Below are 26,252 nucleotides of genomic sequence, written 5' to 3'. Positions count from 1 at the left end.
CATCTGCATTGTATGCAAGAGGTCCCAGGTCCCATCCTCAGGATCTCCAAGCAGCTCCCTTACTCTTCCTCACTCACTGAGGCATTCGGATGGAACCAGAAGCGCCTGCATCTAACGCACCTGCTCCCCCCACTTTCTCTCTGCCCCTAGTGAATGTTCCTCTCCTCCTCATTTCCTCATATGTGTAAACACACAGAGGAATTACAGCGAAGAAACTAATGCCTTTAGCAAGGTTTATTGACCTCGTTCTCGAGTAGCGTGCATTTATGGAGGGGAATAGTATCATTAAATGCAAACAGGCAATCATCGTCGCAATCTCAGAACGGTTAGCTTTTTAGGAACAAATGTGCTTAATGGAAAGCGTTTGGGGGATTTGTTATTTATTTATTTATTTGCCGTGTCAAAACGTTTAGCATTCATTTAGCACTGCCAAGCATCTTTAAATAATGTAATGCAGATTTAGAAACCTTCTTGTTATAAGAAATACAAATTACCTCAGCGTCGCGAGGAAGACTTATCAGGAGGTGACCTGTACCTGCTTTCCAACTATCAACCGCCAATGAGAACTTTCAAGGCCTTCTGGGTCTCCCTTCTTCTGGTTTTGTGGCTTTGAAGCAAACTTTGGCCACATCCACACCATACCTTTAAAGCACTGTGATACCACTTTGAGCAGCCATGGCTTCCCCCCCAAAATTCTGGGAGCTGTGGTTCATTGAGGATGCTGAGAGCCATTATGAGACCTCTCTGTTCTCCTCTCTGAGCTTCAGTTCCCAGAGTGGTTTAACTGCCAAGCCTTCTTCACAAGGAATTCTGGGAATTGTAGCTGTGGGAGGGGGACTAGAAGTCTGCTAACAAACTCAGCACCCAGAATTCTTTGGGGCAAGCCATGGCTCTTCAAAGTGGTATTGTGGTGCTTTCAGTGTATGGTGAGGATGTGACTTTGGACTGGACAGCTCTTCAAACAGAAAAAAGAAAAAGGTAAAGGACCCCTGACAGTTAAGTCCAGTCGCAGGTTGCGGCGCTCATCTTGCTTTACAGGCCGAGAGAGCTGGTGTTTGTCTGCAGACAATTTTTTCAGGGTCATGTGGTCAGCATGATTAAGCTGGTTCTGGTGAAACCAGAGCAGCACATGGAAACTCCGTTTACCTTCCCACCAGAGTGGTACCTATTTATCTACTTGCACTCTTGGGCGTGCTTTCAAACTGCTAGGTTGGCAGAAGCAGGGACCGAGCAATGGGAGCTCATCCCGTCACGGGGATTCGAACCGCTGACCTGATCGGCAAGCCCTAGGCTCTGTGGTTTAACCCACAGCACCACCCGCGTCCCTTATTTGGCTGTGATAGACAGAGCTAATAGGAATCTGCATATGTTTGGATACTCTTCCACATTAAAGGCACCAGCTAATTCTTCAGAGTGGCCTATATGAAACCTTTCTCTGCAGTATGCTAATTTTCCACATGCAGAGAGGGTGTGTGTGTGTGTGTGTGTGTTTCCCCTTTAAAGTGGATTTTATTTATTTAGAAAAAGTCCATTTTTTTTCACCTCCTTCTACTGTCTCTTTCAGCAAGGAGGGAAACCAAGGGGTGTGGCTGTCAAATTTACGACCCACCAGAGGGGGACTTTGGGTCCCCGTTGCTACTTGATTATCAGGCGGCTCTTGAAGCCGTAAATAAATAAATATTGTCGCCTGCCTTCATCTCGAGGTGCCTTTTAATCTTCCTGCTATATTTTACACAATGCGCCCGACTCCCAGCTGGCTTGCACAATATCTCATTTTAGCATCTGATACAAGGGACTGGATTAAACCCAAGGCCATTGTGCTGGATGTTAATCATCCCAGTCAGGAGAAAAGGAAGAAGATGAACCACCATCAACTCACTGCTGCTGCTGCTGCTCAAGACTCAGGCCCCAATTCTCCCCTGCTGGCATTACGCAAAGCTGACTCACCTCTTGGTCTAAGGTGGGCCTTTTCTGGTTCCTTATAGAATCATGGAATTGTAGAGTTGGAAAAGAGACCACCAGAGCCATTTAGTCCAACCTGCTGTGATGCAGGAATCTTTTGCCCAATGTGGGGCTCAAATCCACAACCTTGAGATTACAAGTCTCATGCTCTACTGACTGACATGGCATCTTCTCAACCAATACCTGTAAACTAGGGCAGAGGGGACACCCATTCAGGAGCTTCTTTCAGAGGGTGGCATTGCCAATCACTCAGTACCTGCCTATGTAAGGGACGCAGGTGGCACTGTGGTCTAAACCACTGAGCCTCTTGGGCTTGCTGATTAGAAGGTCGGCGGTTTGAATCCGCGCAATGGGGTGAGCTCCCGTTGCTCTGTCCCTGCTCTTGCCAACCTAGCAGTTCGAAAGCACACCAGTGCAAGTAGATAAAGAGGTACTGCTCCAGTGGGAAGGTAAACGGCGTTTCCGTGCGCTGTTCTGGTTTCAGCAGAAGCTGCTTACTCATGCTGGCCACTTGACCCGGAAAGCTGTCTGTGGACAAACACTAGCTCCCTTGGCCTGAAAGCAAGATGAGCACTGCAACCCCATAGTTGCCTTTCACTGGACTTAACTGTCCAGGGGTCCTTTACCTTTACCTACCTGCCTGTGTGTTACAGGTTCACTTCCGAAGGCTTTCCCCAAGTCCCTCCATCCTGAGATGTACGGTGGGTGGGCCTAACCGACAGGGCTTTTTCAGTGGTGGCACCCAGAATTTAGAACAGTCTCCTAAAAGGGGACTGTCTTTCCTCTTAGTCACCTTGGTTATAGGCGATTAGAACTCATGGACATACAATTAAGCTGAATGTTGGAAGAATGCCAGGTTTTCCCGAGGCATCTGGTTGGCCAGTGTGAGAGCAGGATGCTGAACTAGGTGGGCCATTGCCTGATCCACCAGGCTCTTCTTATCTTCTTATGCTGAAGGCGGGCATAAATAGAAGAATGGATAATATTTTACTACTTCAGCAGTCAAAACGGAGGCCCTGAAAAACGTCTGAACACTCTGCCAGTGTTTCACCTTCCTGGCCTGCCAAACTTTCCCCCTGGCATCTCCCAAATCTGCCAGGAGCACATTCAGGAGAGGTCCAAAGCTTTGTGAGCGAAGTTGCTGCATCTATCCGTTAAATGGTTGCTGTTCCTGGCATGGGCCCCAACCAGCTCCACATTGTCACTGAGCTGGCAGGAGGGCACTGAGATGATGCCGCTCCCATGCCAACTGCAGCCTTCCCAGCTAATACTGTTCCTGGCCACAAGCGCTGCCAGCAAGCCTCGATTTTAGCTGCCTCAAGGCAAGAAAGCATAACAAGGCAAAGCCCAACATGGTTCCAAATCGATAGTTTCTGATATGGCAAATGAACGACCACTGCTTTTTGACAACTTTGCTGGCAGTGGATGTAAGAAGATCAGAAGAGCGTGCTGGGTCAGGCCTGCTTTCTGTCTTCACGAGTGATCAACAGGCTCTCCCACGGTGTGGAGAGATTACTGGTCTGATAACCACTTTAACACATCAGAAGAGTTCTGCTGGCTCAAGCCAGTGGTCTCTCTTTGTGGGATGAGAACAGAAATCATGCTCCTACGATGCGGCAGCAGCGGGAGGCCCCATTAGCTAAAGTGGTGCTTCAGGTTAAGAACAGTTTCAGGTTAAGTATGGACCTCCAGAACGAATTAAGTACTTAACCCGAGGTACCATTGTAAAACTACTTTTTGTTTCTTATGAATAAGACTGTTGTGTCTTTATTCTTTTAGGAGGGATCAAAGAGGTCTTACCAGGAGTAATAGAACACATCTCAATCTGGACAAGCCAGATTGAATTGTTTATTATCTTAAGAGACTCACACGAGTCTGCAACCAGGTTTCTGCTGTGTAAAGGGGGAATGCACTCTGCTGAGTGAAGAAACTTGCTAGTGCAAGTTAGGAAGGATAATATTAATCAATATATCCTCTCCTGTTACCCACAACATTCCCACACTCTTGTCCATCATCCTGCCACCTCAGTGACCAACCAAACATCCCAAGGGAAAACCCACAAGTAGAAACCAGGCACTAAAGCAACTCTCTCTTCCCAGGTGTCAAAAAAGGTTATTTATGTATGCCACTACGGCGGCCCATGTTTTGTTAGCCCAAAAATGGAAAACGAGCAAGGTCCCAACCAAAGAAGAATGTCAGCTTAAACTGTTGGAATATGCACAGCTTGTGGACCTAACTCATAGAATAAGAGAACAAGAAGAACATTCATTTAAAGAAGATTGGAAAATGTTTATTGCATATATGGGGGATAATTGTGTACACTTGAAAACGTCGGCAGCATTAAGATAAATTCAACAGTGTAAATAAGTTTTGACAGAAGAAATAATGGAATGGTTTAGTTTATGTAAAATATGTAGGGATTTATGCAATGCAAAATGAACCATGGAAAGAGAAGAAGGGAAGTCATGGATATTTTAAGGTTGTCTAAATGAATATTCTAATTTGTACAACAGAAAATGTAATAAAAATTATATATATATATATATATATATATATATATATATATATATATGAGCAACTCTCCCCTGCTGCCATTCCCAGGAACTGGTTCCCAGTAGCATTATAGCCCCTAGTTATGGATGCAGAGAATAGTCATCATGGCTAGTAGCCATTGATAGCCCTCTCCTCCCATGGATTTTCACTTTTTGAAATATGGCAACCCCTATTGGTAGTGGCCATTACTGCCTCCTGTGGAAGTGAGTTCCACAGTTTAGCTATGTGCTACAATGCCTCTATAGGCATTGCAAAGGTCCCAGGCCCTAAGGAAGTCAGATTATCCTCCACCAGGGACAGGGCCTTCTCAGTGATGGCTCCAACCTGGTGGAATGCTCTGTCCCATGAGACCAGGGCCCTTCAGGATTTAACTTCCTTCCTCAGGGCCTGTAAGACAGAGCTATTCCGCCTGGCTTTCAATTTGAACTTAGCCTGATCTTTTATTCCCCTTCCTTCCTTCTCCCTCCCCTTTTTATGAAGATTGCCCACTCTGGGATCCCACAGCTAATTCTGCCCTGGTCTCCTCGCTGGCCCAAATAGGACTAATTTAGCCAGCTAGCCCTGGTGATCATCTAATGTTTATTGGATGGCTTTCCCCCCTAAATTGATTTTTTAATTCTGAATTTATTGTTATTCATGTTTTATACTGTATTTTATGCTGTTTTTTGTTGCATCAATTAAGTGTTTTAAATTTGTTGTTAGCTGCCCTGAGCCTGGTTTTCTGAACCGGGAAGGGCGGGGTATAAATAAATTATTATTATTATTATTATTATTATTATTATTATTATTATTATATCACAGAAGCAAAGAATTGCAGAGTTGGAATGGACCCAAGGCGCCGTCTAAGTCTGAGCGCCTGCAATGCAGGAATCCCATCTAAGTGGTGTCAGGGGTAGCTATTGTGGTAAGCTTCGGGTGTCGTTGGACTACAGTTCCCATCATCCACAGACAGAAAGGTCAGGGATGATGGGAGTTGTAGTCCAGCAACATCTGGAGGGTCTCACACTGGCCGCATCATAACTCTGAATGTTTGCCCGTTTTTATAAAACACCCCTCAATGTGATGCATGTCTACTCGGAAGTGAGCCCTGCCAAGTTCAGCAGGACTTACACTCAAGTACCGTATTTTTTGCTCTATAAGACTCACTTTTTCCCTCCTAAAAAGTAAGGGGAAATGTGTGTGCGTCTTATGGAGCGAATGCAGGCTGCGTAGCTATCACAGAAGCCAGAACAACAAGAGGGATTGCTGCTTTCACTGCGCAGCAATCCCTCTTGCTGTTCTGGCTTCTGAGATTCAGAATATTTTTTTTCTTGTTTTCCTCCTCCAAAAACTAGGTGTGTCTTGTGGTCTGGTGCGTCTTATAGAGCGAAAAATACAGTGAGTGTTTTTAGGATTGCATACTCAAGTTAAAGCAGGCAACTTTTGAAATTCCATTCATTATGCCATTTACATTTCTTTATACACCAAAGGGTTCCTAAAGTGGCTAACAAGTAAACCAGCTGAAACAAAAGAAGAAGAAAAGAAATGCAATCGTTGCATTAAAACTTTTACATCACCAGACCACAAACAGCAGTAGGTGTTAAAATGATAATTGGAACCGGCAAAACGAAAGGAATAAGGTATCAAAAGACCACATCAAATTCCTTGGAAAATAGAGAGATCTTCTCCTGGCATCAAAAAGAGAAATATTTCCTCACCAGAGGAGCCTATCCTTGTGGGGTCTTTCAGAGCTGGGGTACCACCACCTCTCAGGTCACCCCCCCACATCCAACATTGGTGAAGAGGTATTTCTGTATAAACACATAGAACAAAATATGAGCCTGGTGAATCAGGCCAATGTCCCATCTAGACCAGTATCCTGCTCTCATGGTAATTAACCAGATGCTTGTAGGAAACATGGAAGCAGGATTCGAACACAAGAGCAACTCTCCTCTTCTGTGGTTTCCAGCAATGGCATCCAGAAGAAATACAGCTTCCAGTTGTGGAGGCAGAACAGAGCCATCCTGGCCAGCAGCCATTAAGAGCCTCATCGCCCATGAATTTGTCCAATACTATTGTAAAGCCACCCAGATTGGTGGCCATCACTGTCTCCTGTAATGTCCAATACAACGTAACACATGTCCAATATAATAAATCCGGCACAACACATATCCAACACACGTTCTCCATCACCTCCCACTCTTCGGGTATTTTGGGAGCTACAGTCCCTTCTCTTTCACTTGTACTCCCGTGCAAAGGGTTTATCTCAGCTCAAGGAATTCTAAATGACTCCATCTGCCAGCACCAGCAGGCATCCTTGATAGCCTTGCAGGTTATGTACCACAAGCGAAACATGCAACAAAATGTTGCAGCGTGGGGTGCCCACGTTCACAGTTCCAGGGAGCTATTTACTTTTTTTATTTAAAAAACCCATTTCTTTGCTGCTTAAAACGGGACGCGGGTGGCGCTGTGGGTAAAAGCCTCAGCGCCTAGGACTTGCCGATCGAAAGGTCGGCGGTTCAAATCCCCGCGGCGGGGTGCGCTCCCGTCGCTCGGTCCCAGCACCTGCCAACCTAGCAGTTCGAAAGCACCCCCGGGTGCAAGTAGATAAATAGGGACCGTTTACTAGCGGGAAGGTAAACGGCGTTCTGTGTGCTGCGCTGGCTCGCCAGATGCAGCTTGTCACGCTGGCCACGTGACCCGGAAGTGTCTGCGGACAGCGCTGGCTCCCGGCCTCTTGAGTGAGATGGGCGCACAACCCTAGAGTCTGTCAAGACTGGCCCGTACGGGCAGGGGTACCTTTACCTTTACCTTATGCTGCTTAACATATATAAAATACAGTGGTACCTCTGGTTGCGAACGGGATCTGTTCCGGAGCCCCATTCCGCAACATGAGCAGAACGCAACCCGTGTCTGTGCATGTCGCGATTCGCCACTTCTGCACATGCGCATGACATCATTTTGAGTGAATGCATGAGCAGCGAAACCCAGAAGTAACCCTTTCCAGTACTTCCGGGCCGCCGCGGGACGCAACCTGAAAAGATTTAACCTAAAGCAAATGCAACAAGAAGTATGGCTGTATATCTAAGCAGTATACAGAAAACCTGAGCAACAACAATGTAACAAACAGCAAATATTACAAAACTACAGTTAACATAAAAACATACTGCATTAATATGCTAATGCCTTCTTCCAGGAAATCGCATTCCATTCCCCCTCTGTTCCTGTTAACAGCCCCTTTTTCCCATCTCCCTCTGACCCTGGGCTTTGAGAAAGGACCAAGCGATGGGGGTGTGTGTCCTTCTTCTCAAGGTGGTCAGGAGAATTTCTACCCTACGGACACAGTTTGCCATGGTGGCTAGAAATGCTTTTTAAACGCACCCACCCACCCCTTTAAAAATGTAAAGGCCTCTCTAGCTGCTCAGGCAAACCCTAGTCCTGGTGCAAGAGATATCTAAGCCACCTCCTGCGCAATGCCTATCTTCGAGAAGAAGGACCCCGCTAGCCCCTCCCCTGACAACTGGAGAAAGGGGCGCAGGAACTGTAGCCGATGGAGGAACCTAGCTCTAATTGATATCTCATAGCCTTCATTGGCGTTTACTTCATTGACCATCAAGTGGATTTCCTTCTGTTTGCTCATTCGACCTCAAACGACGGCAGGGACTCTTGCTCTGAATGATTTCCACCTTCGTTCTCTACTGAAGAAGAGTTTGGATTTGACATCCCACTTTATCACTACCCTAAGGAGTCTCAAAGCTTCTAACATTCTCCTTTCCCTTCCTCCCCCACAACAAACACTCTGTGGGGTGAGTGGGGCTGAGAGACTTCAGAGAAGTGTGACTAGCCCAAGGTCACCCAGCAGCTGCATGTGGAGGAGCGGAGATGCGAACCCGGTTCCCCAGATTACGAGACTACCGCTCTTAACCACTACACCACACTGGCTCTCACTAATACTGCAAAAACACACCTCCTTAACATGCACACGCTCTACAGAAATGGGTACACAAATTGCTTTGCAATGTATATATTTCCATATTCATTGATATGGAATGCTGAGGACGAACCTCTTCACCCTAGCTCTGCAAACTTGAGGTGTATATTTTTAGGACGCACCCTATGTTTGTAATCTTGAGTTGTTTTATGCTGTTTTTTAATAATTGTGTCTTAATATTAATGATGTTTTTAAATTGCTGTAACCAGCTCTGGGACCTTAGGGTGAATTCTAATAATGATGATGATAATAGTAATAATAATTGCTGCTCTCCTAACCGGTGCCTCACTGGTTTTCATTTTTCTGAAGGGCTCCTCGTTGACTTTGTTATTCATTGCTAGAGCAAGGCTCTATGCACTAAGGCTACAACTCTAATCATGTTTTCTCGGAAGTAAATCCTCCTGGATTCAATAAGGCTTACTCCCAAGTAAACGGAGTAAGGACTGCAGTCTCATGCCTCTTCTGACAGTAAATAAAACAAAAAGAAAACACAGTGAAATTCGTACTGTTCGTTTCACAAGGAAATTAGAGCATTACATTTCAGCAGAAACATGCATACAATCATTTTCTGGGGGGAAATGTGCATTTATGAAATAACGCGCTGAAATGGCATATGGTGGGAGTATTTCATACAGTCCAGGACACAAAGAATAAGATATCGTCGGGATGCTAAATTGCCCTTCCCTCGTGCCTGTGTGAGGGCAAAGAGACAGGATGACAAGTTTATACCAAACTGTGAAATCAAGCTACCTTTATAAGCTGAAGTCCTAACCACGTTCACATGAGAGCAGGTCCCACTAAATTAAATGGGACTTATTTCTAAGCAGACATGGTTAGAATTGCAGCCGTGCATAGCTTTGTGATGGGCCATCAGCCACCTCCTTAATGTGCCACAAAACTCTGCTGTTTTTGCTGCTGAAGACTAACAGGACATTCAACAGCTCTGAAAAGGAACATGCAGAAAAGACAACTGATTTATGAATATCTATTGATGGCTGAGACTGCACATGAGTTGTGCACTGTGAGATACGTATTTTTTAAAAAAATATGTCTATTTCTGCATTTGCAGACAATGAAACAGGGGGAAAGATTTGTGCAAAATAAACCAATTGCAGCAGAATGAAAAGCACCAGATGAAAGTGCAAAGGAATGTTGGAACAGACTGAGGCATGTTCATCCATCCTTAATTGACATACAACCAAACTGACACAAAAAAAGGGCTAATGGAGGAAGAGATTTGGCTCCGTTCATGTTTTTTGATGAACCCTTTGACGCAGCTGGGTTGAATGTGCAGGGTGACAGGAAACGAGAGAGTTTCCCATTTCTCATCAAATGCAACCAATTTAATCTTCCGCTCACAACAATTTGCTGGTGTGACATGTCAACTCACCAAGTGTGTGTTTCGTCTGTCCAACAAAAACTTACAAGGCTTTTTCTTCTGCCACCATCCGTCATTCCAAATTAAATTGCATGCTTTGCAGCCTGCAAAATTAATGTCATCATCAAGGGCTTGGATCTTCTCAATGGGCACAGTTTACTCAATCAGCAGAACTTCGGGTTTTGTGGTTGTGGAATTAGGAGGGGAAGTTGCACAACGGCAAGGCATGCTTGGTCCATGTGGGACGCAGCTTTACGCCTCTCGTTACATGTTGCCAAATATGCAAATGCTGCACCTGGCATGGATTAATTCCTTCCTGATGCTCACGAGGAATCATCAGCTTATGGCCGGCAGCTCTGATTATTCTTATCTGAGCCTGCATAACAGTAACTACACCTTGGGCACCAAATCCTTTGCAGGCCTCTTTACAGTCAAGCTATAGTTAGCCAGCTCTCTGCATCAGTGGAGTCCATATACTGGCTGGGCTGACTGTTACAGGGTTGCCGGGTCAAGAAATCCCCAGATCTTGGGATTTCAGGGACCAAACCTCAGATCTAGGGACAGCTCCTGGCGATGTCATGGGGTGGACCCCAGGGATATCACAGGAGTTGGGCCCTGGAATATCTATGCAATAATTTGCAGAGATGGGGGTTAATTGGGAGAGGGAAAGAAGGAGAGGAGGAGAGCAGCCCCTGCCAAAAAGTGTTTGCAATAATTTGCAAAGATGGACGTTAACTGGAAGAGGCAAAGAAGGGCAGGAGGAGGGCAGACTGCTCCCTCACTGGATGATCTATGTAATAATTTTCAGCGACGGGGGTTAATTGGGAGAGGGAGCAGAGGAAGGCACACCCCTCCAGAAAGTATATGTGATCATTTGAACCTGGGTACTGCTGGGCTGAAGCTTGCAAGCTGCACACATAGTCTTCTTAACTTATATTTTAAAGGTGTTCTCTCACCCACCTGGAGATTCAAGTCCTTCTCCTACTCCCTGGGGGGCACCAGGCAAACACCGAGACTTCAGGTCAGCCCAACGTAGCTTCTGCAACGTAGAAGGCTCCTGTTCCTTCAGACCACCCCCAGGGACCATCTTGTTATAAGTTTGAGAGGGGTGAGTCTGAATCACTACCAAACCCTGGGCCGCTTCCAAACCTGTGATGCTGTGAGGTTAGAATCTATAATAGGAAACCTGCCAGACCAGTTTCTTAAGGCAACGGCCTTAGCTCATCAATTGGGTGCTGCCATTTACATCGGTAAGAGGTTGCCCCATTTCCAAGGAGACGAATGCGGTAACCCCCACCCCCACCTCATCAGAAGCAGTATCACCTTGTAAGGGAGAAGAACAAAAGCCAGAGTTTTGGGTGCGAGTTTTGGCTGATGCCAGAAACTGGACAGATAGAGGCTTGTCTTGTTCTGGTGCTAGACCCAAGAGCTGCGATTCAGTGCCTCCCTGGAAACTTAATGGGGAAGCAAAATCTCTTGGGGTGTTTGTGCTGTGAGCCCCTCCATCCTGTGCTCAGGGGCGGTGGAGCGCCCCGGGTGTCACCACTGAGGGGATGACAAAATGCCGGGCAGCACTCACCGCGGGGCCTGCAACACGCCTAAGCCACACGTCTCTCCTGGGAGTGATGCGGTGGCTTGGGTGCCCGCTGGTCCACCCGCCACCTCCCAGTGTGGTGCCAGTGTGGTGTAGTGGTTAAGAGCGGTAGACTCGTAATCTGGTGAACTGGGTTCGTGTCTCCGCTCCTCCACATGCAGCTGCTGGGTGACCTTGGGCTAGTCACACTTCTCTGAAGTCTCTCAGCCCCACTCACCTCACAGAGTGTTTGTTGTGGGGGAGGAAGGGAAAGGAGAATGTTTGTCGCTTTGAGACTCCTTCGGGTAATGATAAAGTGAGATATCAAATCCAAACTCTTCTTCTTTTTCCCCTCAGCTGTAGGGCAGCTGAATGGGAGGAGGCAGGCAGACTCCTCAGAGGCCCCGCGGAGCATCGTGCCCCAACTGGCGCCACCCCACAGGTGGCTGGCCCCGTCCCTAGGCACCCAATCGGCTTGCTCTGCCTCTGCCTGTGCTCAGGTTGTATATATGTGTAAATAAAACCATATATCCTAAAGACACCACCGTCTCCATTGACCTTCATGCCAAGGAAACCAAAATCTGTGGAAAGTGCAGGGACCCTGGAGTCTTTCGCTGCTCAAAGACTGGGATATGTTGGAAGCCGCCCTGGGAGAGTTTGAGCATCAAAGGCACACTGCAAATACAGTGGAACCTCGGTTTTTGAACATGATCCATTCCGGAAGTCCGTTTGAGTTCCGAAACGTTTGAAAAACCAAAAACTGAAAGCGGAAGCCTCAAAATGGAAGCCTCAATACGGAAAACTCAAAACAGAAGCCGTGTTCGAATTCCGAGGTGCATTTGAAAACCAAGGCACTTACTTCCGGGTTTTCAGTGTTCAAATTCCAAAACGTTCAACTACGACTATGGAGGCGTTTGAAAACTGAAGTACCACTGAATATTTTGAACAAATAAACAGGGGGAGGGGCTGTTCTTTCCCTCAAAGGGAGATTTTGTGAGCAGCTAGCCACTTCTGATTTCTTGGCCCAGCAGGACTGACTGTATCCCGACAGAAAAGAGGAGGAGGAGAAGGAGGAGGTGGATGGTGGAGGAAACAGATGAGCCTGGTGCCATTCATCATAATTAACAATTGTGCTATGAGTGAAATGAATCCATTTCTTCTCTTTGCACATGCCTGTCCAAAAAGACAGATCCCAAAACTGCTCCGCTTAATAATTGTCAAAACACACGCCACCCCCCCACCCTCCCGGCACCATTCGTCATGCCAAGACACAGCTCGGATCTCCTGGTTGTCACAAGATCTATTTTACATCCACTGGTAACTCAATGATAGACTCTTGCAGCACTCAATTGAAGGAGCCCTGTGGGAATCTTTCATCTCAATGTCGGTGAGATGCAGGAACATAAACGCAGATAACAAAACTGTCTTTTGTCCTTTCCATCCTGGACTGGCTTGTCTTGACGCTGAAGCCTACAATTCGCCGTCAGGTCCCGCCTTCATCTAGAGAAGATGACAGACTTTCTCTGCCGTCTCTTGTCAGTCTGAAGGTGCTACAAAGGAAGTGACTTCTGGTGCCCTGTGAGGTGTGCTGACTGCCCTCCCTTGATAATAGGCCACAAAGTTTCTGTCTCAAAACCCAGTTGAGGAAGCCAATTGATTGCATGAATTTTAATCAATTGATAAAGCCATCACATTTGCATATATTTGCACGAGAGTCAAAACAGCAGTCCTGAAGGGAAAAAACAGGCTTAAGATCAGAGGCAGAGAAACCATTCTCAGCCCAGGAATTGCATCCTTCCAAGAGCAAACTTATAGGAGCAACGTGCTGGTGGGGGAAGGGGCCAGAGGCAAAATTGGCATAGCAACAGATGTGACTCTTGCCTTGGTATGGAAGGCTATGTTCCAACCACGCAGAAGTCAGTGGTTTCTACACATTAAACACACACATACCCCTCTGTTCAAGCAAGCAAGAGAGGATCACAGCTCAAGGCCACAGTAAAAAGGTAAATGGACCCCTGACCATTAGGTCCAGTCATAGCTGACTCTGGGGTTGCAGCGCTCATTTCGCTTTATTGGCCGAGGGAGCCGGCGTACAGCTTTCCGGGTCATGCGGCCAGCATGACTAAACCACTTCTGGCGAACCAGAGCAGCACACGGAAACACAGTTTACCTTCCTGCCAGAGCAGTACCTATTTATCTACTTGCACTTTGACGTGTTTTCGAACTGCTAGGTTGGCAGGAGCAGGGACCGAGCAACGGGAGCTCACCCCGTCGCGGGGATTCGAACCGCCAACCTTCTGATCGGCATGTCCTAGGCTCTGTGGTTTAACCCACAGCACACAGAGGCTTAGCAAGGTGGGGGCAGTGGAGGCGGCTCACCCTGGGTGCCATCCCTGAGGCGGTGACATCACCGTGAATGGCGCCCCCTGGGACGCTCCCTGCCACTGGTGCCCCCCCCCCTGGAATGTGCACTGACGCCGACATACCCCCCCGGGATGCACGCTGGCACACACCCAGGATACACGCCGCTGCTAGCTCCTCCTCTGCCCATTCCTATGGGCGCCGCATGGTGCGCCCCATCCTTAGCCCCTATGGGCGCACCACCCTAGGGTGCCTGAGAGGCTTCCTTCGCCACTGCAGGTAAATGCACTCAAGGAAGTTCAGGTCCCATGTAGGGCATTGCCTGGGGACAGCCTAAAGGTAGCTCCTTCTTGCACTATTTGCTTGTAGCACTAGGCGAATCTTCTGCACATTAGTCACTATTTCATGCCCTAAACATCACCCAAGATTCACTGTGTTCTGTATGTTCTGGTTTTATAGTTTATTAATAGTAATAAACAGCCGATGAGTCTCAAGCTCTCATTGTTAGGCACTTCCCCCATATATGAAGACAGGTTCCGTTAATATTAGTGGACAAGACCAAGAGTGGGTCCAACGGTCAAGAAGGTGCTTTCTGCATGTGCTGCAGAGGGAAGGGAGGGGCAGATGGGGCTCATCCACCTGGGAAGATCGCCCATCAGGGAGAAGGAGAACTCTGATCCTAACCATCCTCTGCCTTGCAGGGAATCTTTTGGAGAAGAAAGGGGCCAAGGAGTAAACCCTACACAAACACAGAGTGGAATCCCTAAGATGGTTGGATGGCACCTTAAATGGCTCTTTCTGGCAGCTCTTGCAGCCCAGCTGCTGCCAAATGTTTTGCTCTGTTTTCCTTTGGACCAAATCAGTGAGGCTGAGAGGGGGGTTGTTGTCTGGGCAGCCCAGGACCTCCAGACACAATGCCCAGGCTTCTGCCCCAGGGAGCTCACTACAGAGCTGCTTACCCAGTAGTTTGACTTCACCCCTGGAGGCACACTCCATTGTCTCTCAAGAGAGATGGATGCCAGCAGCAGCAGCAGCAGCAGCAGCAGCAGCAACAACAACAACAACAACAACAATTATTATTATTATTATTATTATTATTATTATTATTATTATTATTATTATTACCTGCCCTTCAGCCAGGGCAGGTTGCACTAAATACATACATAAAAAGCAGTTTAAAGCAAATCATAAAAAATTTAGCTGGATCTTTAAAATATACACCTTCTGTGTCCAAAGCCAGGATGATGATGATGATGATGATGATGATGATGATGATGATGATGATGATTTATACCCTGCCCATCTGGCTGAGTTTTCCCAGCCACTCTGGACAGATTCCAATCAAGTGTTAAAAACAATACAGCATTAAATATTAAAAGCTTCCCTAAACAGGGCTGCCTTCAGATGTCTTTTAAAGATAAGATAGCTGCTTATTTCCTTGACATCTGATGGGAGGGCGTTCCACAGGGTGGATGCCACTACCGATAAGGCCCTCTGTCTGGTTCCCTGTAACCTCACTTCTCACAATGAGGGAACTGCCAGAAGGCCCTCAGAGCTGGACCTCAGTGTCTGGGCTGAACGATGGGGTGGAGGCCCTCCTTCAGGTATACAGGACCGAGGATAAAGAGGTGCATCTTCAGCTTCCTCCAGAAGCTGCATAATGAAGGTGCCCGACGCACCTCTGTGAGGAAGGAGCTTCACACTTAGGGGCCACCACAGAGAATGCCCTCTCTCAGGCTGCCCACCCTGAGCCTCTTGATGGAAGAGGAACCACCGAGAGGGCCCCTCTGGCAATCTCAGCACCCAAGAGGGTCTGTAGGGAAGAAGATGGTACTTCAGAGATTTGGGACCTGAGTCATCAAGGCTTTAAACACTAATGTGAGCACCTTCAATTGGGCCAGGAAATATGCAGACAACCAGTGCAGCTGTTTTGAAACAAGGGTTATACAAGCTCTAAATGGAACCCCTGCCAGAAAGCTGGCGTTTTAACGATTTTACTGCACACCATCTCGATTGCTTGTATGAGATGGCTGTTTATAAATGTTCTCATTAAAAAGTTAATACAAATTTGCTTCCTGTCCTTTTTTTTAGGACAGAGGCAATGGAGATGATGAACAATTGCTTCGGGAACATGGTTGTGGTCTTTGAACCTAGTATTTTCCCCCTCAAAAGACAGAGCCCTGAACAAAGCTTCATTGCAATTCAGCCGTTATCCTTCTAAAACCCAAAATGCTCTAGCAAAGCGAAAACTACTCCCTCCTTTAAAAAAAAAAAAAGTACCATCCTTGCATTCCTGAGGAGTAATGGAAATAATCGCTTTATCCAGTGGTGCCACTGCCTAGAGGATTTTGTTTCCACTAAAATGGTCCTCTTTGTCCTTATGAAAAGCATATTTTGAATAACAACGGTACGAAAAATTGCAGACTGCCAGAAAGAGACGCACTTGACTCTGTACATCCATTCAAAAGTTCTCTCCTTTTCTCTCCCCCCTCCCCCCCCGGCCAAATTCTTCTTTTCCTTTCCGACAGCAGAAGCATGAAACCCCGCACAATGGTCACGAGAAAAGGAGTCGTCCCTAGGCCTTAAGACACAACACGTCGCTTTAGCAGGGAACTGCGCTAGAGTGAACGCCAGTCTTAAGGCGCAGAATTATTACGGGCGATATTGCCTGGCCCAGAAAAATGGAGCAAGCTGTTTCCAATGGAAGAGTCGTGCATGAGCCTTGCAATTCAAGCTGGGACTGAAGATTTCACAGCAAAGGTACCCATGAACTACCACATTTCCTATCCAGTACTTCTCCGTGTATAGTGGTACCTCGGGTTACAAACGCTTCGGGTTACAAACTCCGCTAACCCGGAAGTAGTACCTTGGGTTGTGAACTTTGCCCCAGGATGGAAATGGAAATCGTGCGCTGGCAGCGCGGCAGAAGTAGGAGGCCCTTAGCAAAAGGTTAAGAATGGTTTCGGGTTAAGAACGGACCTCTGGAACGAATTAAGTTCATAAACCAAGGTACCACAGTATAAGACTAGGGGTTTTTTTTTATTGAAAAATAATGTTTAAAACCGTGAGTTGTCTTATACAATGGGTAGTGCCCAGGGGTGACGTGGGATTGGTTGATGCCAGAAGCCGGAGATGTTCGGCAGCGTGTCATTGGTGTCTGCAGTAAGGGGTGGTGTTGATTGGGTGTTGCTGCAGCAACTGGGCGGGCAATTGACAGATGTTAGGAGGCGTTCCATCCCTTAAAAAAAAGCTCAGCAACTCTGTGCAATCCTCCACAAAAAAGCTCAACAATTCTGGGCAATATCCCCCCCATTTTCTTAATTTTTAGTCCCCCAAAACAGGGGGCGTCTTATACATGGGAGCGTGTTATACACAGAAAAGTATGGTAAGTCTAAAAGACATCATTTAAAGGACCGCAGTCTCTAAGCCAAGGATGACAGTGGCTGATGGGAACTGGAGTCCAACAATATCTGGGTTTTATTTCAGGGCTATTTCACCCACACAGGTTGGCCACCTGACGCTGGCAAAAGCTAGGAATGACCCGCCTTGTGGGACAGAACTGCCACCTTGCCCTTGGGTTCGTTTAAGGAACATGTTGTACGCATTTTTGCCATTTAGAGCAACAGATCACCAGCAGAACAGTCGCAACACAGATTTCCCAGTACCAACAACAACAACAAAACCCCAGATCATGCCTCGACTGCTGTCTATATCTCCAGACGTATGTTGAGATGCAAACTGCCGTTTCCATTCTGAACCATTGTCAAAGGCCATTTGTATTCCCCGTCTGGGAAGACAAAACAAACAGACCTCCCAGCGGTGTGTGCGGGTTCCTTTCAACTTGTGTTTTATCAGAAAAAGCTTCTCTCCCTCCCCAGCCTCTGACTGAGCTTTGCGTCTCACACCTTTCCCCATAGACTTGACTGAAAAGGTCACCTCTTACCTTGGTGCCGGAGACTCTGACATCCGAAAGCAGCCGCCAAATGGATGTTCCCCAGCGGAAGTCATGGATTTTGCCTTCTCATCATCTGTGTGTTGCTGCCAGGCACAATGGACTCAGGGTTTCTGAAGGTCTTGGAAGGACCGGGTCACCAAAGGTGGCCTTTGAACTGCAAAAAAGGAACAGCGACCAAAAAGAGAAGGTTAACATCAGGTCAAGGGAGGGAGGGGGGGAAGACCTGTGGAAAGAGCAGACCTGACATTTCAAGCAGACAGTCAATTCGAAGGACAAGGGTCAAGAGTGTACTCCAATGCCAGCAACATCAAAGACCACATGAATGGTGTCGTCTGGTCAGCTGAACCAGGTGGGGGTAGCTGATGGGTCTCAAACCCTTGGTGAGTTAGAGACGTCCCCCTACATGTGAAGACAGAATCCAGCGGATTATGCAGATGAGACTAATAGTGGGTCCAATGGTAAAGAAGGCGGTTTCTGCCCATGTTGTGTAGAGGGAGGTGAGGGGCAGATGGGGTCCATAAACTTAGGAAGATAGCCCATCTAAGAGAAGGAAAACTCCCATCCTAAACCTCCGCTGCCTTGCAGGGTATCTTTGGGAGAAGCAAAAGGCTAAGTGTAGGCAACCTGAGGCCCGGGGCCCGGATGAGGCCCAATCGCTTTTTCAATCCGGGCCACAGACGGTCCAGGAATCAGTGTATTTTTACGTGAGTAGAATGTGTCCTTTTATTTCAAATGCATCTGTGGGTTATTTGTGGGGCATAGGAATTCGTTCATATATTTTCCCCAAAATATAGTTTGGCCCACCACATGGTCTGAGGGACGGTGGACCGGCCCATGGCTGAAAAAGGTTGCTGACCGCTGGAGTAAACCCTACACAAATCTGGAATGGAGTCCCTAAGGAGGTTGGATGGCGCCTTGTACGCCTCCTTCCAGCAACTCCTGCAGCCCAGCTGGTGCCAAACGTCTTGTTCTGCTCTCCTTTCGACCCCATCAGTGAGGCCAAGAGGGGGGTCTTGTCATCTGGGCAGCCCAGGATCTCCAGACACACTGCCCAGGCTTGCGCCCCAGGAAGGTTACTTTGGTGCTGCTAACACAGTGGTTTGACTTCACCCTAGTAGACACACCCCGTTGTCTCTCTAGACCAGTGTTTCCCAAACTTGGGTCTCCGGCTGTTTTTGGACTACAACTCCCATCATCCCTAGCTAACAGGACCAGTGGTCAAGGGTAATGGGAACTGTAGTCCAAAAACAGCTGGAGAACCAAGTTTGGGAAACACTTCTCTAGACAGACATAAACCAACAACAACTAGGTATACATGTGTATATTAGGTATACATGTATACAGTGCACACAAGTTAGAGTGCACACTGAAACGCTAACGAAATTTTGTGAGGACTCTTAAGAAAAATGTGTGATCTTATGCAGAAGCGTCCACCCCTGGAGTCTACATGTAGATATCATTAGCATTTCCTTTGTTCTGCAATGACAAACTGGGAGGGGGGACCCAGCCCCCTCCTCAAATGCATTTCAAAAGGAAGATATAGCCATTTTGGTATGCAGGTGCCCTTCACATCTGGTGTACTCTGCATGAATTTTGCACTCAGATACCTCCATCTTGGCGTGGCCTTAACCCTCCTGAACATTAGGCAATTTTATTATCCTCAAAATCCATATCTACACATTTCAGATGTATTGGGCAAAAATCCTATTAAGGACAACAAGATTAGAAAAGGCCATTATAATCTAGTGCTGGATGGTTCCACAAAGAGAGTAATATGCAGCCCCCAAGGTGAATGCCAGAGAAGATGGAGAGACCAAAAGGATGGGGGTCAGCACATCAAAGGAGGCAGGTCGGGGGCTGGAGAGACGTTAATGAGTCCGCGAGCAAATATTAACAAAGAGAATGTCGGCCTGAGAACATCTCTCGGGCAGTTCGCAAAGTATCTGGAGGGAGAATGGCTACAGCATAATCAATCAGATAGATGGGTTCCCCAAGGTTTCATGGGAAAGCGAGAGATGCTCAGGATGAGGTCTGACATCTGTGCTAGAAAGAGAAGAACACACGGCAACAATTCCTTAGGGAAAACAAAGGTGTAGCCAGGTGACAGTGAGATAATTCAGACACCTGACTGCTGGCTCAGTTGTAAGATGGTAATTAGGATCCAGCTGAAAGTACTCTGAGGTGTTGGCTTTCTGGTAAACATCTCAAGCAGTTCCAATAAATGCCTCCCTTATCTGATGGCTTTTTCTAGACCTTTGTTTGCTTTTTATTTGCCCTTGCTTGTCCTCACTGTCCATTCCTCTCGCTTTGCCTCCAATGACTTCTGGTTGGCTAGGCTGCATGTGATCCTTGATTGGGCTGGACCACCCATGGGGAAGCCCTGAGGGGAAATGGCACTGAAGCCAACTCCTAAATATTTTTGTCCCCTCAAGAGAACTACACCTGGGGGATTGGGGGTCTTGGACGGAGAGTGTTTTTAGCGCTGGATTTAGGGTGGCGCTGTGGGTTAAACCACAGAGCCTAGGACTTGCCGATCAGAAGGTCGGCGGTTCGAATCCTCGCGACGGGGTGAGCTCCCATTGCTCGGTCCCTGCTCCTGCCAACCAAGTAGTTTGAAAGCACACCAGTGCAAGTAGATAAATAGGTACCACTCTGGCAGGAAGGTAAACAGCATTTCTGTGCGCTGCTCTGGTTCGCCAGAAGCGGCTTAGTCATGCTGGCCACATGACCCGGAAGCTGTACGCCAGCTCCCTCGGCCAATAAAGCAAGATGAGTGCCGCAACCCCAGAGTTGGCCACAACTTTACCCTTTACCTTTTTAGGCAGCTGAGGGGCTGCCAAACTGGGAAGCTTCATAACTGAGAAACTTCACTTGGGAGTGCCTATTTTTGGCTTCTCACAGGTTGCCATCTTTTGAAAGATTACCAAAGCACGCCCCTGGTGTTTGGGGTACAGGGGAGGGCTGGAAGAGTGGGAAGTCCAGAGTTCTTCTACGGCTCAGATTTTAACTTGAGCTGGGAAAGAATTCCCAAGGCAAGCTCTGCAAGCCCCCAGAGCCTGTAAAAACGAGCCCAAATTTGGAAAGCTTCACTGGCACCTCTATTAGACATATAAAATCCCTTAAATTGGCAATTAATTGCACGTAACCAACAGATTAGAGCTTAATAGGGCTAATGGGCAGGGAGGGGGGGAAATGGAGGGGTCCTGGGATTTTTTGAAAAGCAGGGAGAAGACAAAATGACAGAAGAAACTATAGAGAAGCAATAAAAGACTGACAGCTTAGGTTCCTCTCCCCTGAAATAGCATCATCCATAAGGTGGAGGAGAACCTCCAGGCAGTGGTCCTTGGGGTGATGACAGGGGATGGAGGAGGAGCATTACCCCTGTTTTAAACTCTGAAATGTTGGAGGTGGATCAAAAACCTTTCATTGCCTGGACTATGCAGAATTAGATAAATAACAGGAAAGATTCGAAACCTGCGGAACCAGAGATTCTTAGAAGACTGGAGTAAATATTTGAACTATTTGAAAAGCAATTGTAATAAACAGATTACGCTAGTAGGAGTGCAAGAAGTTCTGTAAGGAGGATTATGTGAAATATTAGAGAAGATTATGAAGAGAGTTATTAGTTAATGATAATTAAAAGTAATAGAGAAATTAAGAAGTGCAGGATAAGTGATAAAGAACAGAAAATCTTCGGAGGTTGTTGATGGAAGTCTAAAATATTGTATAAGATAAGGAGTTATGTTAAATGATTGTTAGAAATGTTATGTTTAAAAATTACTAATAAAAATGTGTGTGTGTGTATATAAAGGTAAAGGTAAAGGGACCCCTGACCATTAGGTCCAGTCGTGACTGACTCTGGCGTTGCGGCGCTCATCTCGCTTTATTGGCTGAGGGAACCGGCGTACAGCTTCCAGGCCAGCATGACTAAGCCGCTTCTGGTGAACAAGAGAAGCGCACGGAAACGCCGTATACCTTCCCGCCAGAGCGGTAGCTATTTACCTACTTGCGCTTTGATGTGCTTTTGAACTGCTAGGTGGGCAGGAGCAGGGACCGAGCAATGGGAGCTCACCCTGTTGCGGGGATTTGAACCGCCAACCTTCTGATTAGCAAGTCCTAGGCACTGTGGTTTAACCCACAGCACCACCCGTGTCCCATACACACACACACACACACCTTTCATTGCCAGGGAGCAGTGGAGTCTTTGCCCCGCTTTATTTTTCTGACCCTGAATGTGGCATTGTGTCCTATTTGACAGAGGGCAGTCCTGTGTTTGAAGGGCTGCTCAGCAGACAGAAATACCATCCAGCTCACCAGACTGGGGAAGACTGTGACCAGGGGAGCTGCGCATCTGCTCTCTCTCAATGATACACCAAAGAAAACCCCCTGTGTTGCAAAACAGAACCCTCTTTCAATTGTAGCAATCCCTTCTCAAGTGTGCACCTAACTGCATATATCAGAATATGGGTCATGGGGCGAAAGATTCCTGCCTTGGCAAGGGGTTGGACTAGATGAGCCTTGTTGACACCTCCCCACTCTAAAATTCTATTATTCTATGGGTCTATGATTCATACAATTCTACGATTCTATTGTCATCTATTGGGCCAGTCCATTGGCATCGAACCTGTTTTTAGAAAGATACACAGGGAGCGTGATTTGCCTCAACCTGCACGAGTGTCTGGTCAGGGGTTGGGGATTGTGGATTTCTTAAAGACTCCCCCCATTCTGTGATGCCTGCATTGCAGCAGGTTGGAGTAGATGACCTTTGGCTTCCCTCTGTCTCTACAATTCTTTCTCCCACAATAATCCAAGCACCAGGTGGAGGCTTTGCGTGTGAGCCAGACTCAGTGCTTTTTTCCTGATGGGATGCAGGGGTATGCATACCCCTAAACATTTTGTGAATCTCTATACTTTTGTCCATTTACTGTACAGTGGTACCTCAGGTTAAGAACTTAATTCATTCTGGAGGTCCGTTCTTAACCTGAAACTGTTCTTAACCTGAAGCACCACCTTAGCTAATGGGGCCTCCTGCTGTTGCCGCACCGCCGGAGCACGATTTCTGTTCTCATCCTGAAGCAAAGTTCTTAACGCGAGGTACTATTTCTGGGTTAGTGGAGTCTGTAACCTGAAGCGTCTGTAACCCGAGGTACCACTGTATTTATTTCCCCCAATTTGAACTGTAAAATGGTGATTTTCTTGAGTCAAAATGAGAGTACCCCTAAACATTTTTTTTAGAAAAAGCACTGCCCGGATTAATCTGAAAAGGTAGCTCAAAAATGGTGTGGATAGAAGCAGAAGCATTTGGGGGAAGGGGTGCTTTAATGGGGTGATCTTTATCGACGGCTTGCCAGCCCTCGGCTAAAATTCATCTGGTGCACGACAGAGACTTTCTGCATTCATATGGCTTCTCTCTCAGCCCCGCCTGACAATAGCCTCAGCCTCATAAGTCTCGAACGGCGGTTGAGAGATGCGCCCGATAAAGATTTTGCTGCTGGAACGCAATTCCGCTGCAGAGGAGGCAGCCGGGATGGATCGCAGCACATTCATCCATCACCGCAGGAGCCCGTGCGGTAATAACAGATGTTAAAAGCTGCCAAACTTCTTTCTGTCACTAAACTAAAGAGACGTATAATCCCCGAAGCACAAAGGGAGCACATCTGATGAGCACAAAGTAATTTTTACATTCACTTTCCCTGAACTTAACCACACTTTGCTAAAAGGTATCACACTGCCGTCTGAACAATAGCGCCGAACTGGGCAATCAGCGCTGAATGATTAATTTGAAAACCAAAGCGCCGTTTTGGATTGAACCAGTTCCCTGACACATTCCGATCTGACTTTCTTCTTTTCTTTTTGGGTTGCTGCTGCTGCTGCTGTTACTGGCAAAGCATCTGCAATTTTTATCTCTTCCATCCTGACAGCTTATATGAAACACCATTTAAAAACACATACTGATAGCGGACTGTCAGGACTTATATCTCCAGTTCCTAACACTGTCATGTTCCCTCTTCAACATTCTGTGGAAGTCTAGATTGACTCAGGCCTGCTCCTATCTTCAGGAGGGGAAAAGGCTAAAGCAAGGGTCAGCAAACTTTTTCAGCAGGGGGCCTGTCCACTGTCCCTCAAACCATGTGGGGGGGCCGGACTATATTTTGAAAAATATATATGAATGAATTCCTATGCCCCACAAATAACCCAGAGATGCATTTTAAATAAAAGGACACATTCTACTCATGTAAAAACACTCTGATTGCCAGACTGTCTGCAGGCCAGATTTAGAAGGCGATTGGGCCGGATCCAGGCCCCGGGCCTTAGTTTGCCTACCCATGGACTAAAGAGTCAACCCTACATTGCTACAACGGCCACTCAGATGCTACTAGCCCAGAGATGGAAGGAAGAGGTAACCCCAAGCAGAGAAGAATGGCAAATCAAGTTGATGGACTATACCAAAATGGCAAAACTAACTGGGAAGCTCAGGAACCAAGAAGACAAGAAATTTTAAAAAGAATGGGGAATGTTTATAATGTATATACAAAATCATTGTAAACAGGTCAAAACATCAGCAGGATTTTAAACACACTTGTAATGTATAGATGATCTAGGAAGAGGAAAAACTGGAGAAGTACGGCTATGCAGTTGAAATAGAATCGACAGGACCCATGTGGGGGGTCAGGAGATTCAGAGTAATCTCAATAATTGGTTTTGGAAATGGTTTTGTTGTATGTTTATATTTTGGAAAATCAAATAAAAATTTATTTCAAAAGAGTTTGGATTTGACATCCCACTTTATCACTACCCTAAGGAGTCTCAAAGCGGCTAACCATCTCCTTTCCCTTCCTCCCCACAACAAACACTCTGTGAGGTGAGTGGGGCTGAGAGACTTCAGAGAAGTGTGACTAGCCCAAGGTCACCCAGCAGCTGCATGTGGAGGAGCGGAGATGCGAACCCGGTTCACCAGATTACAAGGCTACCGCTCTTAACCACTACACCACACTGGCTCTCAGTGAGTCAACCCTATTCAGATCCAGAGTGGAGTCCCTAAGGCGGTTGGATGACACCTTGTAGCCTCCTTCCAGCAACTCCTGCAGCCCAGCTGGTGCCAAATGTATTGCTCTGCTTTCCTTTGGACCACATCAGTGAGGCTGAGAAGGGGGTCCTTGTTGTCTGAACAGCCCAAGTTCTTCTGGAGGAGAAGAGACTTCTCCAGACAGACAGATGCCAACAACAGTTCTATCATGTCTTGCCCCCAAGGAACTCAAGGTGGTGCTCATGGTTCTCCCTCTCCCCATTTTATTCTTACAGCATCCAAACTACCAAACTTGTGGTTCATCTCAGTGGGAACTAGACCAAAGATGAAGAACGTGTGGACCTCCAGAGGTCACTGGACTCCAGTTCCCATCAGTCCCTGCATGGCCAGCGATCAGGGATGATGAGAAGGATCCGGAGGGCCAGAAGTTATCCATCTCTGCATAAGACTGTGATCCAAGGCTACGGAACTGCAGGCATGACCTCTCAGTAACAGATAGACTGGTTTTTCAAAGGCAGCAAGGTATATGATCCCAAGTACCCTCTGGCATGAAAAGTCTCCACATTGCTACAGTCACTACACTCTGCTTAGCAATAAATTCAGATGTCTGCCTTAGGTAATTCAGGTCCCCTTTCCCAGCTTGTAAATAGGGTTGCCACTTGTCCTGTATAATACAGGATTGTCACGCATTTCAGTGTAAAATGCTATGTCCTGTATTCCAGGTCATCCTGCTTTCTCTCTTTCTCTGTCTCTCTCTGCCAAGTTAGGGATCCTCTCCAAATGCAAGTGTTGGAAAGGGTGTGTGAAAGGTCATGCATTTAAGTTCTGGGGAGCCAAGCATGGACAGATTTACAAATTTGTGTGTATGTGTTTGTGTGCACATTTGTGTCAAATCCCAGAGGGGCCATCCTGTTAGCCTGCAATAGATTGTACAGTCATACCTTGGGTTACAAACACTTCAGGTTGCGTTTTTTTGGGTAACGGACCACCAAAACCGGAATGGGTTACTTCCAGGTTTTGGCAGTTGCGCATTTGCAGAAGCGCTAAATCGTGCTTTGCGCATGCGCAGAAGCGCCAAATCACAACATGCGCGTGCGCAGACACGCTGCTGTGGGTTGCGAATGCTGAGGGCTGCGAACGTGCATCCCGCATGGATCACGTTCGCAACCCGAGCGTCCACTGTAATGGCTTGGTTTGAAGTCACTTCAACAACAAATATGAAAAGAAATTGCTCCTCAATTGCCTTTGTCCTGCCCTGTCCTGTATTTTGCCAGAACAAAGGTAGCAACCCTACTTATAAAGCAGGAATAAACACCAGGAGGCCAGGAAGGGCAGGGTTTGAATTCCCACTGAGTGGATTTGGACCGGTCAACATCTCTCAGCCTAACTACTTCACAGGGTTGTTAGGGTAAAATGGAGAGGGAGGGAAGTCTGTATACCTCCCCGGAGTTTGGGTTGGAGATGGAACATAGA

General features: G+C 47.0%; 1 protein-coding gene across 2 annotated transcripts in view; it reads right to left on the bottom strand.

Moving 5' to 3' along the window:
- ELFN1 (extracellular leucine rich repeat and fibronectin type III domain containing 1) overlaps positions 1 to 26,252 on the bottom strand; it is a 249,476-nt gene that overhangs the window by 80,773 nt on the left and 142,451 nt on the right. For both annotated transcript variants that reach the window (XM_053364050.1, XM_053364051.1), the window contains exon 3: positions 17,741 to 17,906. The gene's annotated coding sequence lies outside the window, so the exon portion shown is untranslated. The remainder of the gene's footprint in view (positions 1 to 17,740; positions 17,907 to 26,252) is intronic.

This window comes from Podarcis raffonei, chromosome 14 (genome assembly GCF_027172205.1).
Source record: "Podarcis raffonei isolate rPodRaf1 chromosome 14, rPodRaf1.pri, whole genome shotgun sequence".
NCBI classification, from domain to species: domain Eukaryota; kingdom Metazoa; phylum Chordata; class Lepidosauria; order Squamata; family Lacertidae; genus Podarcis; species Podarcis raffonei.
The sequence above is the reverse complement of the archived record's forward strand: the minus strand, read 5'-3'. Positions and strand labels throughout refer to the sequence as shown.